The 17240-nt window shown below is 39.0% G+C and overlaps 1 long non-coding RNA gene across 4 annotated transcripts; it reads right to left on the reverse strand.

The window, feature by feature from the left end:
* Positions 1–3333: 3333 nt before the first annotated feature.
* On the reverse strand, positions 3334–14400 carry LOC133838293 (uncharacterized). Of its 4 annotated transcripts, none has more exons than XR_009893930.1 (5): positions 14323–14400; positions 12960–13173; positions 11507–11620; positions 9951–11445; positions 3334–3809 (listed from the first exon to the last, which is right to left on the reverse strand). It is a non-coding gene; the product is annotated as an uncharacterized LOC133838293 (long non-coding RNA). The 4 variants fall into 4 exon arrangements; XR_009893929.1 differs by having other exon boundaries at positions 14170–14395; XR_009893928.1 differs by having other exon boundaries at positions 12960–13850; positions 13917–14395.
* Positions 14401–17240: the final 2840 nt, after the last annotated feature.

Raw genomic sequence — 17240 nt, forward strand, 5'->3', positions numbered from 1 at the left:
AGCATTTATATTTTTATTTATGCATATGTGAGCGTCCATAAATAACGTGTACAGCAGCAGCAGCAACAGAGGAGCAACGGAATGGGAAGCATTGGCAAAAAGCGTTGCATACTTTTGTGCGCTGACGTTATCAGCACGCTGCCAGCAGTCCAGGCAATGGAGCGTTATCGCTGTCGTGGCAGCGTCATTGCCTATCGATGGCCAGCGACATCATGGCCGCCGCTGCCAGATCAATTCGAATAACAATAATTTCTTCCGGTCGAATTGCAGCGAACGACGATGCACACGCAGATAGACAAGCAGAGCGGGAGAGTGAGAGAGGGAGAGAGAGGGAGAGAGGTGGAGAGCGGGAGATCCGAGAGAGCGAGAGAGAGAGAGAGAGCGTCGAGGAGCGGGCAAAGCGACTGCATTTGCATACCGGATGCGCATAAGTATACAAGGATTGACAGGATGTGCGGGCCGTGCACTCGCTTTGTTTGCTGTCATTGCTGCGCCATTTTGATGAGCAACACACAGCGCAAGCGAAAAGGTGGCATGGCTGAAGGGGCAGGGGAAAGGCAGTTGCATTTTTAAATTGCACACTTTTATCGCTTATCGAAATTAATGCACATTTTTATCAACATTTAAATGCAGCGTAGGCAACATTAGGTAAACGAGCTGGTAACGAAATAACTGTATAAAGAAAAAAATGTGTTCATTTTTATACTTTTAAAAAATGAATTCATTTTTAAAATTCAAAAATCACAAATCAATCGAGAAAATAAATAGTGTTTCTACTTTTCAAAGCCTCAAAGGTCACAAATCATTCAATAAAACTAATGACAAAAAATTTAGTAAACGAACTGCTAAAACAAGAATATAATTAAACGATAAATCATTTTATATGTTTTCTAATAATGTCAAAAACACAAATCATTTGATAAAATTAAAAAAGAATTTTAGACCAACTGTAAATAATAATTGTAATGTTACAAACGTTTTAATAAATTAAACACACATTTGCCAACGAACTGCTAAAGAAAAATTAATACTAAATAAATCATTAAATATTTTGGCAAACATTTCAAAGTTTTAAATTATTTAATACAATTTTGAAACAAATTAAGTAATCGAACTATAATCTAAGCATTTTATATACTTTTCAAAAGATGTATAGAAACACAAATTCAAAACAGATCGCACAAAAAAAATATTACGTATACGCAGATGTTGTTATAAGATACCAATTTGAAAGCTGATTAATTTGCGTACAAGCATATTTTAAACTAAGTATCTGCCATATGACGCGCTGTCACCTGCAAAGCACCATTTATAATAAATAATTATGCTTTGCATCATAACATAAATAATGCTTAATGTGTGCTGCAATTCACAGGCAAAACAACAAACAAAAAAATTACAAAAACTGTACTATATATGGAACCATTATTAATAAAGCTTTATTGTATGGTCAATAAAATGCGAGGCCCAAAATGAATTTTATCATGTCATGAGGCATGCTATATAGCATGTATATATACTGATTTAACTATGTGACATTGGCTGTTGAGTGCGCTGAATCTTTTAATATGCCACCCACCGTTTTTTTTTTTATTTTATGGCATCGACACTTTTTTTCCACTAACCCAAAGATAGTTGTGAAAAACAGCGATTTACCTGTTCGACCTGCCATCTATTTTGCGGAACTTGGCTTGTTTTTTTTGGTTTTGTTATTCATCCCTCGCATTCCTTTTGAACTGTCATCAAAACAAAAAGCTCATGGCGAGCGCGACGGGGGCGGCGAGGAAAATGTCATATTGTGTTGAAGGGACAGTAGTGGTCCAATCAATGCTTTGTGCATGTCAAAATGCGTAAAAAAATGCAAAGCCATATTGAATAGTTGAAACAAAGGCTTCTCTCCAAAGGCGGTAAAATTGAATTTTAGTGGAAAACTTCAACGACAAAAATTCAAAAATACATATAATTAAAAGTTTAAGTTTTGTGTTTAAATTTTGGACACTTGCCACTTCGATTTGTGATCTTCGTAATCTTGTGCCTGTAATAACACAGTCGTAACCTTGTGCGCCGACAGGATTAAAACAAAAGAAAAACAGCAACTACTTAGCCGAAAAAGGCTTATCAGTCGCAGAGCTGTCTGAACAGCTGCCGCGACTCTTGCGAGTGGGGGAGAGGGGCGGGTTATCCAGTAGCTTGTTATGGCAACCAGACACAAAGCGTCAGCTAATCCTCGAGAAAGACTTTTGCGTTTGAAAAAATTGTCAGCTAATAATGCAAACAATGCTTCGTTTGCAACGGAGCATGGGGCGCAAATTGTACATAATTGTGAAGAGCGGTGGAGGGGAGTGGAGAGAGTGGGGAGAGGGGAGGGCGTGTCAGGATACTCGTCTAAAGCGACGCAATTAGCGGGTTTAGTGGGGCAACATTTTGCGGCCCAGCCATAAATTGGCAGCTGAAAATGCCTGCAGGCGCTCAGATAGAGCACCAAATGTCAGCTGTCAGTTGTTGTCCTGGTCGAGTCCTTCGCTATCGTTGTTGCTGCTGCTGCCTGCTGATGTTGCGCCTCCTTTTGGCTGTTGCCATTTTGTGGTTACGCTTGGTTCCTGGTTCCGAAGCTGGCTGATTTCGTGCTCTTGTTTCGCAGTCGTTTCGCGTTGCGCCGCTTTTATTCCGCTTGATGTGTCGCTTGTGCCCAGGCATATTTCTTTAATGAATTTAATCGCGCGTAATAAACCGTCGCAGGCTTCAATGTACAAGGCTCTTATAGTAGCCACGCACACACACACACACACACACATACTCATACTCATACTGTTGTGCTGTGCGATGGTCTCGTGGCTGCTTATATTGTTTGCTTCGAGTCTTTGTGGTCGTTTGACGTTGATAAGCATTCTGATTTATTGACAAACAAACTGTACGCTGTGTTCGCTCTCTCTCTTTCTCTCCTTGTCTCTGTCTCTTTGTGATTCCCTCGCCTTCTCGCTGGCATTTATTTAAATTTATATATTTATTTATGGCCGTTCGCAATGCAAATACATTGTTGCAGTCATACAGACAGATAGGTTGGACAGTTTGGATCGCTCGCTTTAAACAGACACACGAGGGGAATTTTTTTGTATGCTTTTGCTTGGCTGCATTTCCGTTTGAATTCAATAATTTAAACTTCCGGCATAAACCGGAAATGACAAATAAAATGCAGCGCCACATTCACGATTGCACTGCCAGAAAATCACAACACACAATGTGTTTGCAAATAATATTTTTCGCATTTGTGCAAACTGCATTTTATTTGCAGTGCAGTGTTGATAAATGAAAAGCTATTGAATCTGTACAAATTTTAAATATATTATTCGAGTATATTTTTCAAAGAAAATATGCAGTTATTTAAGACATCACAATAAATTGTAGAGCTGATAGCATTAAAATTGATTCCTATTATTCTCGTATGTGATTTAATGTTAATGGCGCGGTGGAAATATCATATGGATTTTAAATGCATTTCTTAACTTGCTTATTTATCGCTGTTGTTGATGGGTAAATTCAGCTTTAACCCCTTTCAATTGCTTTTGATTCCCTCTTTGACATTTGACACAGCCAGTTGTTCAAGCATCTTTCTGTGTATATGTGTGTATACTTGTTTTTATGTGTATGTGTGTTTGTGTGTGTTCGTGCTTGGCTATAATTGCGTCAGGCGTTTTTTGACTGCAAACAGCAAACGGCGACTGCGAGTGCAATTGCAACTGGGAATCACATAAATTACGTGATTTTCGCGTACGCTTCTTTTGGGCCAAATCCGAGCATAAAAGTCGCTTCTGAAAAAAAATGCATGGTATATTTTTTGAGCACACACACATGCCCGGGGTGTATACACACACACATACAGAGAGCAAAGCATTGAATGACCATGAATTACATAAAAAGCCGCAAATACCGAAGTCAAAATGCGTTGCTCTAAAGCATTCTTGTTGTTGTTGTAGCTCTTATTGCTGTTGCTGCCGACACGTAGTGCAAAGCATACCAATGTGAATGTGTTACTGTAGCCCAGCGTCCTGTGTCCTTCGTCCTTCGCAGCAAATGCAAAGGCAACAAAAAGTAACAACAACCAAAAAAAAGAAATACAGAAAATAAATGCAAATATATATTGCAATCCTTTAGGCGTATGGAACATAATGAAACGAAAATGCTACTGTGGCAGCAGCAGCAGCAGCAATGGCAGCAGCTACAATCCTGCTCGTGGACAGCAAGGACATGAAGCAAACAACGATTCGGTTGGGCATTGGGATTGGGTTTTTTTTTTTTTGGGCTCGAAATGCACAATGCGACGGCGTCCGTAACCGAAAGCCGAATAAAGAAAATAAATAAAAAACATGCAAATATTTCTTTGGCCAACATTTTAACAGCCTCTCGGCGTGGCTTCCTTTGCCTCCCACCTCCCCTTCCCTCCATCCTTCGCCCTCTTCATTCTGCCCGTGTTCCGCTGACCGACCAATTCGCAACAATTTTCATACAAAAATGTTTTTATTTATACTATTGGGGCGTCTCGCAATGGCATCCTGGTCTTCTGGTTGCTGTTGCTGTTGGTCCTGCTGCCTGATCCTTGTGGTCGCTGCTTGATTTATATTGATGAATGTCCGTTTGTTCGTTAGTTCCGTCTTCACAGACTGCCAAAGAGATTTACTCTCGATGCATGCGAACACACGGGATACGGAATACGGGACGCGGGATGCGGGGCGTGCAACTTACTTTACACATTGCTTTTGTTATTGCCTTCTCTCTCGCTTACACACACACACACACATACACACACATTTACTTGCTTATGCTCAGTGCCAGAAATTATTGCATACTTTACGGAAATTAACCGCATTTCCATTTCTTGCACGCATGCAGAACGACCACAACGCCACGTCTCGCGTCTCGTTTTCCCTTCGCTGCTGCTGCTGCTGCTCCTGCTGTTGTTGCCTCCCAATTGCCCCGCCCCCTTTTACCTTCCAGCTTGTTCATTCGCCTCTTGCATATATAGAGAATTTTAATGACTTTATTTTTGTGCTGCCATACAATATTATTTATACACTCGCTCGGGATTATTGTTACTTTGCCATAACGTTTGATTTTCATTTGGTTACAGGTCTTTTTTTTTAAATGGTTGAAATATTTTGTAAAATTTTATATTTCTATTTTATAAAATGTTATAACGCACTTGCAAAATATTAAATTTTGATATGCTGCATTTTTCATTTCAAACTTTGCTCGCTTTTTTATTCTTAATTTTTTTAATTTGATAGTTGTCTAGTTTAGGTTTTGAAAAAATAAAAAATATTTGTTTTTTTATTTCAATTAAAATGATTTTTATGAAATTTTATAACACACTCGTTTGCATAATTATTCAGTGCTTCTTTCATCACGAATTTTATTCACTACTTTATTCTTTATTTTGCCAAGTTTTAACTCGTAAGTTTTAACTCGTGATATTCTAGAAGTTTCCTTTTTAATTATGATGGAATTTTCATTATTAGAGAATAGAATAATGTTTGCAAATTAAAATATATTAAAATTTTTTATTTCTATTTCAATTTGTGACAGCAATTATATAGTATTTTTATTTTGATTTTTAATTACATAAAAATATATATTCTAATCGTATGTCAAATTTTTACTTAATTTAAATAAAATGCGATTTTGTTTGAGGCGGATATATATTAGTTTCATCTAACTACATTTGGTTTGACTGCTTATTTATTATTTAATGGGAACTAAGAGAGTAGCACGATTTGGAAAATCATGTAAAAGTCTATTGAAAAGTCCCCTGCCATAGTAATACAATTTATACTTTTTGTTCGTTTTTTTTATTGGACATAGTTCCTTTCCATAGTAATACATTGTTTACAGCGACACCTCTTCATTCGACAAAACTTTCATCTCGGTTTTTTTTGTTTAGGGTATTAAAAAGTCGTGAAATTTAAAGTGCCCTTCATACATATGTATCTTGTTACTCTTGCGCTTTTGCCATCGGACTCATATCAGACGAAGTGCGTGCAGGTTGAGTGAGCCAAAGAGTGGCAAGTGGCAGAGTGGCAAAGTGGCATGAGGCAAGTGGCGGAGGGGGAGCGGCATGTGCTGGGTGCACATTCCCACATGTTTCTTTGTGACATTTTTCTTGTGTATTATTAATCAACTGGGAGTATTTATAATTTATGTTGACATGCACTTATTTATAAAATTCGCAGCACACCAAAAGAATGGCAATGGAAACATCATTAACAACAGCGACTTGGATTTTTTCTGCTCTGCGCTGTTTTTCCTGGGCGTGGCAATGCCACAAGAGGCTTGACATGAGAGAAATGTGTTGAATATTTAATGTAAATTGCATATTAGTCGTGTTTCGAACTCGCAAACTCAGATGGTAGCATTGAAGGGTTTTCCGTATGGGGTTAAAAAGGTCACGCAATAACGACTTGAACTTCAACCCTTCTGATTATACAGATTTTACTCTCAATGATCGCAATTGTTTTCAGTTCTCGAAATGCTTTACATTTTTCCATTTCCACCAAAAACTTTAGCAGCAAGTAGTTTAGCTTTGAATTGAGAGCAAACAATGACTTTCAACTCGTTTTCTTTTGCTAGAAGTAGAAGTTGTCTTTCCGCTTGTGGACAGCGTGGAGCACGTATCCCAAAATGCCATCTCATTTCCGGTGTGATGATGCTATGCCATTGGGCAAAAGGAATTCGCATGCAAATTGAGTCAAGGTGCAAAATGAAATGAAATCCAAATAGATAACCGGAAAAGAGGGAAAAGCATCAAAAGAATGAGAGTGAGAGCGGAGTCTTGTGGCTCGAATTTGATTTGAGAATGTTTCTTGGTGCGTAAAACTTATCGCCGGGTGAATGCAAAGACACCTGTCCGGAAATGCAATTTGCTGTTTATAAATGTAATATTGTATCGCTGACAAAATATGCAAGTGATGCAAGCTGATTGCGATTTGCTAGTCAATCAAAGGACATAACTATTTTGATTGGACATTGCGACACAAAAACGCTCAATTTTGATGGCAATTTTTCATAAAGTTCAAAGTGAGAATAAATGTATATGGTAGAGATGCGGATGCAGAGCAATTGGCACGCTTCTCGTTGGGTGGATAGATCGATGCAACATGCCATGTGCGTAACCTATTTCAAACACAGAGACCAATGCAAATCGAGCTGTCGCCTGTCGGCAGCACAATACAAAACAATTTGCTGGCGTTGCGCGTTGCATCGCGCAACAGCAATGTTAGCTAGCTGAACTCGATGTCAGTCAGTCAGACACACACAGTCTGTAAAATACACATAGAGCAATTGCATATAAAATGCAGAGCAATACTCGTTACATGCGCGTTTGATATTAACAATGCTACAGCAACAAGCAGTCAAGGCAGAGGCAAGAGGCACAAGGCAAGAGGCAAGTCTGCCAGCCGGCTGGCAATTTAATGTAACAAGCACATTGACTGCTGACAAATAGCATTGCCTGTCAATTCATCAAAAAAAAGAAAGAAAATTGAAAAATAAAAGTGTTTTGTCTAAAATGCTCGACTACTAGATGCTCTGTTTGTGCATTTAAAATAATTGCCAGCAATTTTGTATTTAAAAAGGTGAAACTTAAGCTGTTGTAAACACAGTTTAAAATTCTGAAAATATGCCCAAATTTCTGGTTATTTGTTACAGTTGTAATTCCCTAGTATTTGTGTAAAAGGATAACACAAAACTATTGACATGCACGCACTCAGAGAAGTAGCAACTGGAGGCCAAAAGTCTCCCTCTCTCTGACTATCTCTCTGATCCTGGCACGCACTTGGCATTGCTGGCTCAGCAGGAGCGGATGACTGCAAATTTGCTTATCTGCCAAACAAACTTCGATTGCAACGAATGTGTGTATGTATGTGTGTGTGTGTGAGACTTTTACAAATTGTTTTCAAATGAAATTCAAGCGCCATTGCAATGGGTATTGTCTTGTGGTTTTGCAGTTTCCTTCAATTGAAAACGAACAGTACTTGAGTACAGTATTACGGTAGTTCTTACTAGTAATGCAATTACAGAAATTTCACAAACGATATTCTCTACCTTGAGTAAAGACTCATATTCTGCAATTATTATTAAGCATTATTTTCTGGCTTAGCTCAAGAGCTTCAAATTATTATCGACTAAAAACTGCTGCTCAGCATGCACGTCCATAGCAATTCCCTTAACAACAAATTGGCTCAATTATTTTCGTTTTCACCTTTCGTTTTCTCCGTCCGCCGTCCCTTGAACTTGAAAGGTAGACGAGAAAAAAACTTTATTAAAAACTTTTGTGCCCAAGCCTTTTATATTGGGGACCATGCCACCACGTCTTTATGCTGTCTGCTGTCTTGTGTCTTGTGTTTTATACATATTTATAAAATATACACGCACATTTAGGCACCGCACTGCACTCCAGGGGCGTTGAAGAAATCAAATTAAGAAAATTTCCTCTTTTTCGGCAAAAAAAAGAGAAACTTTTGCGCTTGTTTAGAGTTTGTAATACTTCAACGCTTCTCGGTCTCCGCTCTCATCCAACATCTTGAACGTCTCCTAGATCCACTCCCATGTTGCTTGTTTTTGGCGCTTTCAGCCATTATGGTTGAACTGCTGCCGCTTGGCCCAAGCTTAGCCCCATGTGGTTACTTCAAAAATGCTAAATGGTCCCAAAGCAATTGCAACCGCAGCAACAGCAGAAACAACTGCCAAACAACAAGGGCAAAACATGAACGGGGCCAAGAGCTGGCAGCCAGAAGACATCACTTGGCTTTAAACACTGAGCCAGGCCGAACCAATGAACATTTTGCTGCCAAATGCGCTCCGCTTGTCTAATAAAATGAGCCAAGCAAAGTCATCCATAAGTTCTTCTTCATCTCTCCTTTCTTTTTTTTCTTTACACTTCTTTAGACTTTGTTTAAAGTTAATTTTTAGCTACTTTTTTCGGGTTTTTTGTTGTTTACATTTCACAAATTTTTGACGGTCGTGTTGGGCTTTTGGTTGGTTTTGTGTTGGATTGCTAAAGGTCTTATTTGGCTTAGTCAAAATGGCACGTGTCTATGTTATGGAATTGAAGGCTGTTCAACTTTGGCTAACTAGTGTAATATCAGCTCTATTTGCAGATTATTGTATAAAGAGACAAGTTGTTTCTGTAAAATATCTAATATTGAATTGTTTGCTTAGATTAGCTTTACACTTTAGCGACTGAATTGCAAATACGAAATATTACTCATAAATTGATTTGCTTCAAGAAACATTTTCTTTTAATCCAAGACTTTTTTAAGACACCGACATAATATACAACTAATAAATGCGTATTTAACTTACTTAATCTTTGCTTAACCTTTGCCACAACTGAATTTAAGATGCCTGCCAAGAATATTTCTATTAGCCAAAATCTTTTGTTTGCCCTTCGCACACCACAAAAACATTTCACAACACACACATACACACACATAATATCAATTCAAGGTCAACTAGTAGTTGGCTTTTGTGCTGCTATTTTTTGGTTTTTGTTTTGCGAGCCACATATCCCCTTTCAGGTTCAATAATGTCATAGAGCGTGTCGCAGGCCAGGCGCCAAAATTTATGGCCAAATTGTTGACCTGGAGCCCCGTGTGTTATAGTCATAGCCATTGAGGAAACTTCGAGCAGCAGCAGCCACAACAGCAGGAGGCTTTACACAGAGAGAGAGAGAGTAGTACGTGCCGAGGCCAGGCAAATAATTTAGCCGAAAACATGTGAAGCTCGCTGTATAAATTATGCACAGCAGCAGCAACAACAACAACAACAACATCGGCAGCAGCGTGTATCGCTGGAAGGTATTGTCTAAGCGACCTGCCCACAAAATGCAGCGAGTGGCCACAAGAGCAACACGAACAACAAGAACAACAACAGCAACAACAAAAAAAGACATTACTCACCGCTTGGCCTTTTATTTTATTGTATTTTATCTTTGGATTACTTTTTGCCATGACCACAACAAATAAACTCGTAGCATCTTGGGCGAAATTCAACAGCAGCGTCTGAAGCGACTGAAGCAGTGGGAAAAGCACGCAAGAAAAAGGAAAATTTTCTATTGTTTGGCTGGATTCGGTTTGGCTCTGACTTCGCCTTTTTCGGGATGTGCTTTGGCAAGTCGCCCCCTAAGGGCTACAACGGCCAACTGGCAACTGGCAACGGGTCTTTCTCTAACAATTGCGCATGTTAACATACTTGTAAGTAGTTTTTCCACTTTGCCATGTTATTCTTCCATCACACTGCTTGCTCCTCGCTGTCGCCCCCGCAATGGTAGCATGACAAAGACTTCTTCTTGCACATTTGTTTTGGCCACTAACTAGCCGCCAGCAATTGCCATTGTTTTTGTAATTATCTGCACGTTATTTGTGGGTCAATAAAACTTGATACTCGTGTATACTCTGCGTATACGTATTCTTGGTTTAAGCAACGTTTAATGCGCTCGCTTCTCCTTTTCTCCTTTTCTATCTGTCTCGTTTGCTCAGTTTGCAATACAATTTATGGCTTAAATGGTTTTGGGGAATTACTTTCAACGGCGCTTAGCATGCAAACAGATTAATGCTTCTACTCAAACATTATCATTTTTCTGCACTCTGAACTGTTTATTTGTATTACAAAAACCAGATGATAAGCTATTTGAAATAACTATTTGACAGCTACTTGATGCAGTTTGTATTGTACTTAAAAGTTGAAGTAAATTGTTTGCTTATTTGCTTTAAGCAATATCTATTAGTTTTCTTATGCTTTGACGCTTTTCTCTTGCCCTGCTCCTAATTTTATTGCTTTTCTAAAAATATGTTAATGTTGTGCCGCTCGTCTCGGGACTTCTTTTAGATAATTAACACATGTCCAGAGCTGATTTATTTATGTGAGTATCTACTGCTTTGTCTGGTTTCCACTGCTGCTCAATTTGTCGTGGTGCTTTTGGTAATTGTAGCTGCTTGTCAATGGCTCGCATGACATACAAATTTATAAGTAATTTGTTGCTTTTCCTTTTGGGGTGAGAACGTGCAGACGGCAAGCCGATAGCGTACCTTATTAATACCCAGTAGGTTGAGAATACATGAAAGGTATATTCAATATCTGAAACTGACTCTCAAAGAACTGAACTTAGGTAACTTAATGTTCATCAAGCTTGAATTTCGAGCACTTGTTGTTGCTATTTTATTTTTGGTATTGTGGCAATCATTAATGATAAATTGCCCGAATTTGGTGTTCAATTATTTAATGAAGTGTCCAACGCGTTAGTGTTGGCTTCATTGCTGTTGCGTTCAAATTTCAAGCAATTTAATTTTATTGTTTAATGTCGTGGTTGTGGTAATTTTTAGTTTGACACGAAATATGAATCCATATTTGTTAAATATATGTTATTATGCACTTTGCACTTAATTGCTTCATTACCTTTGTGAAATATATATAGTTTTAGTTGATTATTCAAATGGATTCTTTGGTTTTTAGTTACCAGGGAAAGTGCAGAAAAATTGTATGCATTAAATGGTGGTCAAGAATTAAGTTGACCAGAGCAAAAACAAAGCGCAAACAGCAAATTGAAAGGCATGAAATGCGAATTGAACAACTTTAAAAGAAAGAAAACAAAAGAAAATTCAACAGTGAAAAAATAGCTAAAAGAATGGAATGGTAGCTAAATGGAAAGAATCTGTGGCATGCAATTGCAGTGCTGCATGTGTGTGTGTGTGTGTGTGTGTGTGGCAACATCAATTGTTTAAAAGTGAAAATTCGATTTTGTGGTAAAGGCAAAGACAACAACAGCAACATAAAAAAAAAACAACAAGGAAAAGCAAAAATGACAATGGCAACAATAACAACACTGCAGACAAATGGAGTGCAAAATCAAAAGAACAAAAATTTCTTTATATTTTCTTCTTTTTTTTGTATTATTTTTTTCTGTGGACTTGTTTGTGGAACCAAAATGTTTGCTTCCTTTTAGTTTGAATTGCTCGTTATTGTTGCTGTTGTTGTTGTTGGTCGTGCTGATGCTTTGTGTCAATTGCAGACCAGTTACTCCTATGCTTGTCTCTGTGTGTGATGATGTGACCAAAAAATGTACAACAAACGTGCAAACAACAGCACAAAAAACGAAAAACACAGAAGAGATAAGGAAATGGAAATGGAGGTGGAGCTCGAGTCGGAGTTGGAGTTGGAGTTGGAGCTGAAGTTACAATGACCAAGACATGAACAGCATTTTGAACCTGGATGAGGACTAAGTCGCGCGCTGTATGTGCGAAAAAAAGAGGGGAACCATCGAGTAACCAACGAGTTTGGGAGCAGGTGGGAGGTGGGAAAAACGGCAGCAGGAGGACTAACAAGAAACGTAACGATAACGAAAAACAAACTTTAAAAATTGGATTCTTCATTTGCATCGGCAAATCCAATCAAGCCAACGTAAAGACCTCGGCCAGACACATGCACAACATAAAGCCGTTACAGACGGGGAAGGGGGGCGAGGAGAGCCTCCCAAATGCTTGGCTACGTTACGTATACGCCACCGACACAGGAGTAGGAGAAGGAGGCGAGGCATGTATGAAACGAACAATAAATGAAAGGTGTGCGCCGCATGTTTGGACATATAGTTGACCGTTGCTTATGGGGCTGGTTTCAGCCTTCCTGTTGCTGTGTGTGTTGCTGGGTTGCTTTCTGTGCTGTGTCCGGTTGAAAATTGGTAACGATTTGTATTGCAATGGCAAGCACAAAAGAGGCTGCCATTGTGCCTCAGCATCGAGACTGCTGCAAACTCTCTTTTTCTCTCGCTCTGTGTCGTCTGCCGAGTGTGTTGAGTATATATATGTATGTGTGTGTGTGTGGAGTGGTTGTTCAAAACTTTTACCGTTTGCTACACTTCTTCTCTCCTCTAGACGGGCAGAGCAAAAATTTTCTTATTTGTATGCCTGGCTTACCTGCCGTTATCCATCTGTCTTGTGTCTTCATCAACTTGGCCTGTATTAAGTCGCTTGTTGGCAGCCGCCAATCCTCTTTCTTCCGCCCTCCCACTCTACACTTTTTTGTGTGTGTATGTTTGCTGTTGTTGTTGTCGTTACTCCCTCTGTCCTCTTTTTGTCGCTGTCACTATACGAGCTGCTGTTGGTGTTGTGGTTTTTGGCTGTGCAAAAACTACACAAAAAAAAAAAGAAAAACATAAAAGAAGGATGGCAAACAGAGAAAAGTGTAGCTCGCTTCGGTTATTGATTGCAGGCATACGTTTGCCATTTTATTACAAGCCCAAAAATGGCCAACGAACGAAAAAAAAAAACGAATGCAACAGCATTGTTTTTTTTTTTCGTTTTGTTTCGGGGTATTTTTTTTTTGGCCACGTTAATTGCCAGCGAAACCAAACATTTGCGTCAGCCCAACCGCAGGCAGCATCGTCGTCGTCGTCGACATGAACGACAACATCAACCGCCACTTAAATTGCCCAAACCGCGACAAGTGTCCTGCTGCTGCTGTTGCTGCCGCTGCTGTTGCTGCCGCTGTGACTGCTGCCATGGTTGCGGCCAGCCATAGACACGGCCCATTGAAGCGCACAAGAAAACCATTCATTAGCGCTTATCAAGCCTCGGCCTCTCAATGGCACTTTGATTTTGCGCTTAACCTAAACTACACGACGTCCTCTTCATTTTTTCTACACTATGCTATGATTTTTTCGTTTTTTTTTTGGTTGTGTTTTTTTTTGCTTTCAAGTTTACCAAACGCCAGCAATCGCTGACGTTTATTGTAAATGGCTGTCCAATGAAAATTGTTGTGGCCTATCAACGTCAAGGCGCGTTCGAGGCAAAGGCAGCGGCTGGGAGCTGGGAATGTCCTGTGTCATTAGTGCGAACAAAACAGTAGAAAAAAAAACAACAACAACAACAAACTTGCCGGAACAAAAAATAACTGGCATTTTTATCGGCCTATACATGTCTGGCTTGTGTTGTTCGTAAATCGGTTTGGTTTGTTGCCTGTTGCCGCCGTCGCCGCGTTTTAGTTTAATTGGCACTTGTCAGTGTGGCCAACAGGCTGCTCTTCTTGCCACTGCCACTGTCACTAACGGTGCTATCAATCAATCAAATTGGCTCCTTCGACTGGGGGCAAGATTATGCCAGAAGTGTTTCGTTGAATAATGTTGACCTTGCCATGAATATTCATTTGATTAACATTGAAGTTCGGCTAGTTGTTCCTATAAAAATTAAATACAGATTGGCTTTAATTCGTAATGAATACGTTATTGGGTGTCGAGTTGCTTAGACAATAGAGAATTTGTATAAAGAGCAATGAGTTTACTTTATTACAACATATTTTTGATGAGTCAAAAAAAACTAAAAGTATTGACAAATTTTTGAGTGCATTGATATAAATATTCATCTTCCTAAATAGTTTATCTGGCAATTTGATTTTATTTTAGAAACTTATGGTTGAAAAAAAATATTACATTTTTATTAAGATTTTATAATTGTTAAGCAAAAGAACCAGTAGAAGCAATAAAGTATCATAACAATACATTTTAGTGAAATCTCATTCAGGCCCAACCTTTTACACAAATCTTAGGAACATATTTCAATCATATTTAAAGAAACTGAAATTAATAAGATTTTTATACTAGGTACCCAAAGCGCAGTCTTTTTAGTTGTTGGTATATTGTGTACCCAGTGGTATATTTTGAATGCCAAGTATTTGTGTACCAGCTACCCCTTGGACAGTTTTTTTAGTTGCTGGTATATTTTGTGCTCTAAAGTATATTTTGATTGTAAAATTATACTAATATACCAAATACATTCTTCGGTATATGTTAGAATTTTTTGTATATTATTGTATATTTTAAGAATAATACCAAACTCGACGCTAGCTTTTTTACTTGTTTAAATTATTCTTACTAAATGCTTCCTATGAAGTTTTCCATAAATACATTAGACACTTACAAAAGCTGATCCAATAAATGGTTTAATGAGTTTTTGTGTTTGACTGTACATCAGCTAGACATTTAAATACATACTATAAATAGTATTTACCTGTCGAAGGGCATTTATAACACTTGTGTGTTTGGCTTCGTGTGTTCTGCTGACATCCAATGATGGCAGCAACAATTATTGTTGTCGATGCCATTGTTATTTGTCTATGTATGTGGTGTGTGTGTGTGTGTGTATGTGTGTGTGTTTGTATGCAGTTGGTTTCTGTTGCCGAGCAAACAATAAAATTTATGCTTAAGCGCGCTTTAGACTTCAGGCCTGTCTGCCTGCCGCCTGATGTGGCATGCACCATGCACATGACTGATGTGTGTATGTGTATGTGTGTGTGTGTGTAGTTGTAGCCTAGCAGCTAATGTTTCATTAGATGGCAGGGATGGAGGCAGACATCGTCAGCGTGATTTCAAATAATAATTAAAACCCGACGAATGTTGTTTGATGTTTTCATGTCGTACACACAAGCGGCTCCTTCTCTTTCTCTCCTGCATGGTTGTGTTAGTGTGTGTATGTGTGTGTGTGAATTTTCCAGGCAATAGATTAAAGTCGTCGCATGGTAAGCCCCAATGCGTATACTAATGGCCAGCCATGCAGGCTCCATGACGCTTCAAATGAGAGCGTTGCCCACCTCACTGGACGAAGGATAACGCGACGCCAGCTGAGGACCAAATGACAGCAGAGTGAGAGAGTGAAAGAGAGAGAGAGAGAGTGAGCCAAGAGCTGGTCTGGACATTGCTGCCAAAATGCTGTTTTATTTGAATAATTGAAAGGCGAACACAAACACACACTCACACACATACACAGACACAGTGAAACAGAAATTGCTGGTCCTGAGGCAAAGGGAATTACGCATACGTATTTGTATGTTTAATGTCCTGCTGCGCAGCATCCATTGGATTTATAACTGATTTCTGGTGATTTAGTTGGGCTCACAAAATGCAATGAGACGAGGCCTAGGCTCCGGCCACTTACTATGCAAAATGATGCCGCATACATGCCACACACACACACATTCACACACACCATGCTTCATACATCCTCCGAGTGCTTCGTGGTTCGCAATGACGAAGCGAATCTCATTTACATACATAGAACTGTTGCCTGAAAGGCATGTATTGCCTTGTAGCCAGGGCAACTAACTAACTGCTTGCTGGTTGTCCTGCACCTTAAATGCATACAGAGAGAAATTCTATCTCTCCTCTAGCTCTAGCACTGAAGGCCGAATAAAAGTTAATTGAAACGCTATCGAAGCATATTCAATCAATTTAAATTAGTTCTGCGACGCCGCCGCACAAAGCGCTTACGCTCGAGGCCAATTTGGGTTGCCAGCCAACATCATCGAAGCGCGTTTTGCTTGTTGGCCCTGTTAATTAGAGCGCTTTCTTTGCGGCCAAAAACCCCAAATGGCAAAACTTTTGCGCTGTCTTTCCGCTGTTCTGTTTTCATTTTTCAGTTTAGTTAGTTTCCTTTTGCCTGTCAACGCAGCGATAAGAAATTTCTGCTCCATCCTTTCTCCACCCCCCCTCCCTCCACACACTTTAATCAATTATTGTTAGGCAATTTATTGCTTTGCTCGACTGTCAGTTAAAAATTTATTAGATGAAGAAAGAAAGAATGCAATACGAAATGTTAATGTTAAGACAATAGACTGAGATGAGTGACTTGAGGCAAGATTGAGGCAAATTGTACTCGTAATTGCTAATGTAATTTTCTCATTTCTCATCTCACATGTCGGACGGACAGGCAGGCAGTCAGTCAGTCAGGCAGATGTCAGCGCGCCGTTGACATTGTCAGAATCCAATCAAAATGCAAATTAATAATAAACAAAAATGGTTTGACATTTGCCTAAACTTCAAATTGATTAAATTGCATTCAAGATGTGCGGCATATGCCGGAAAGCAAAACGTCACCCGCTCGTCTTTGACATTAACGGAAACACATCCTTTGACCAAAGTACAATTTTGGTTTATCCACAAGATGGATTGGTGCCTTTCGGTTGCCAAACAATTCCGAGTGCGTAATGAGCTGACGAGAATAATAAAGCTACAAATAATGAAATCATAAAACAAGATTAAATTAATAATTTTCATATTTCAAATACTAATTAAATTTCAAATATTTGCTTAGAAAAATCTCGTTTAATAATTATATATTTGTCTTTAATTACATTTGCTTGCCATTTAGTTGGAAGCGTTTATCCACGATTCAAGTTTTTCCAAGAAAATAGTTTGCATGAAATTC

The sequence above is a fragment of the Drosophila sulfurigaster genome, chromosome 2R, assembly GCF_023558435.1.
Source record: "Drosophila sulfurigaster albostrigata strain 15112-1811.04 chromosome 2R, ASM2355843v2, whole genome shotgun sequence".
Taxonomy (NCBI): Eukaryota; Metazoa; Arthropoda; class Insecta; order Diptera; family Drosophilidae; genus Drosophila; species Drosophila sulfurigaster.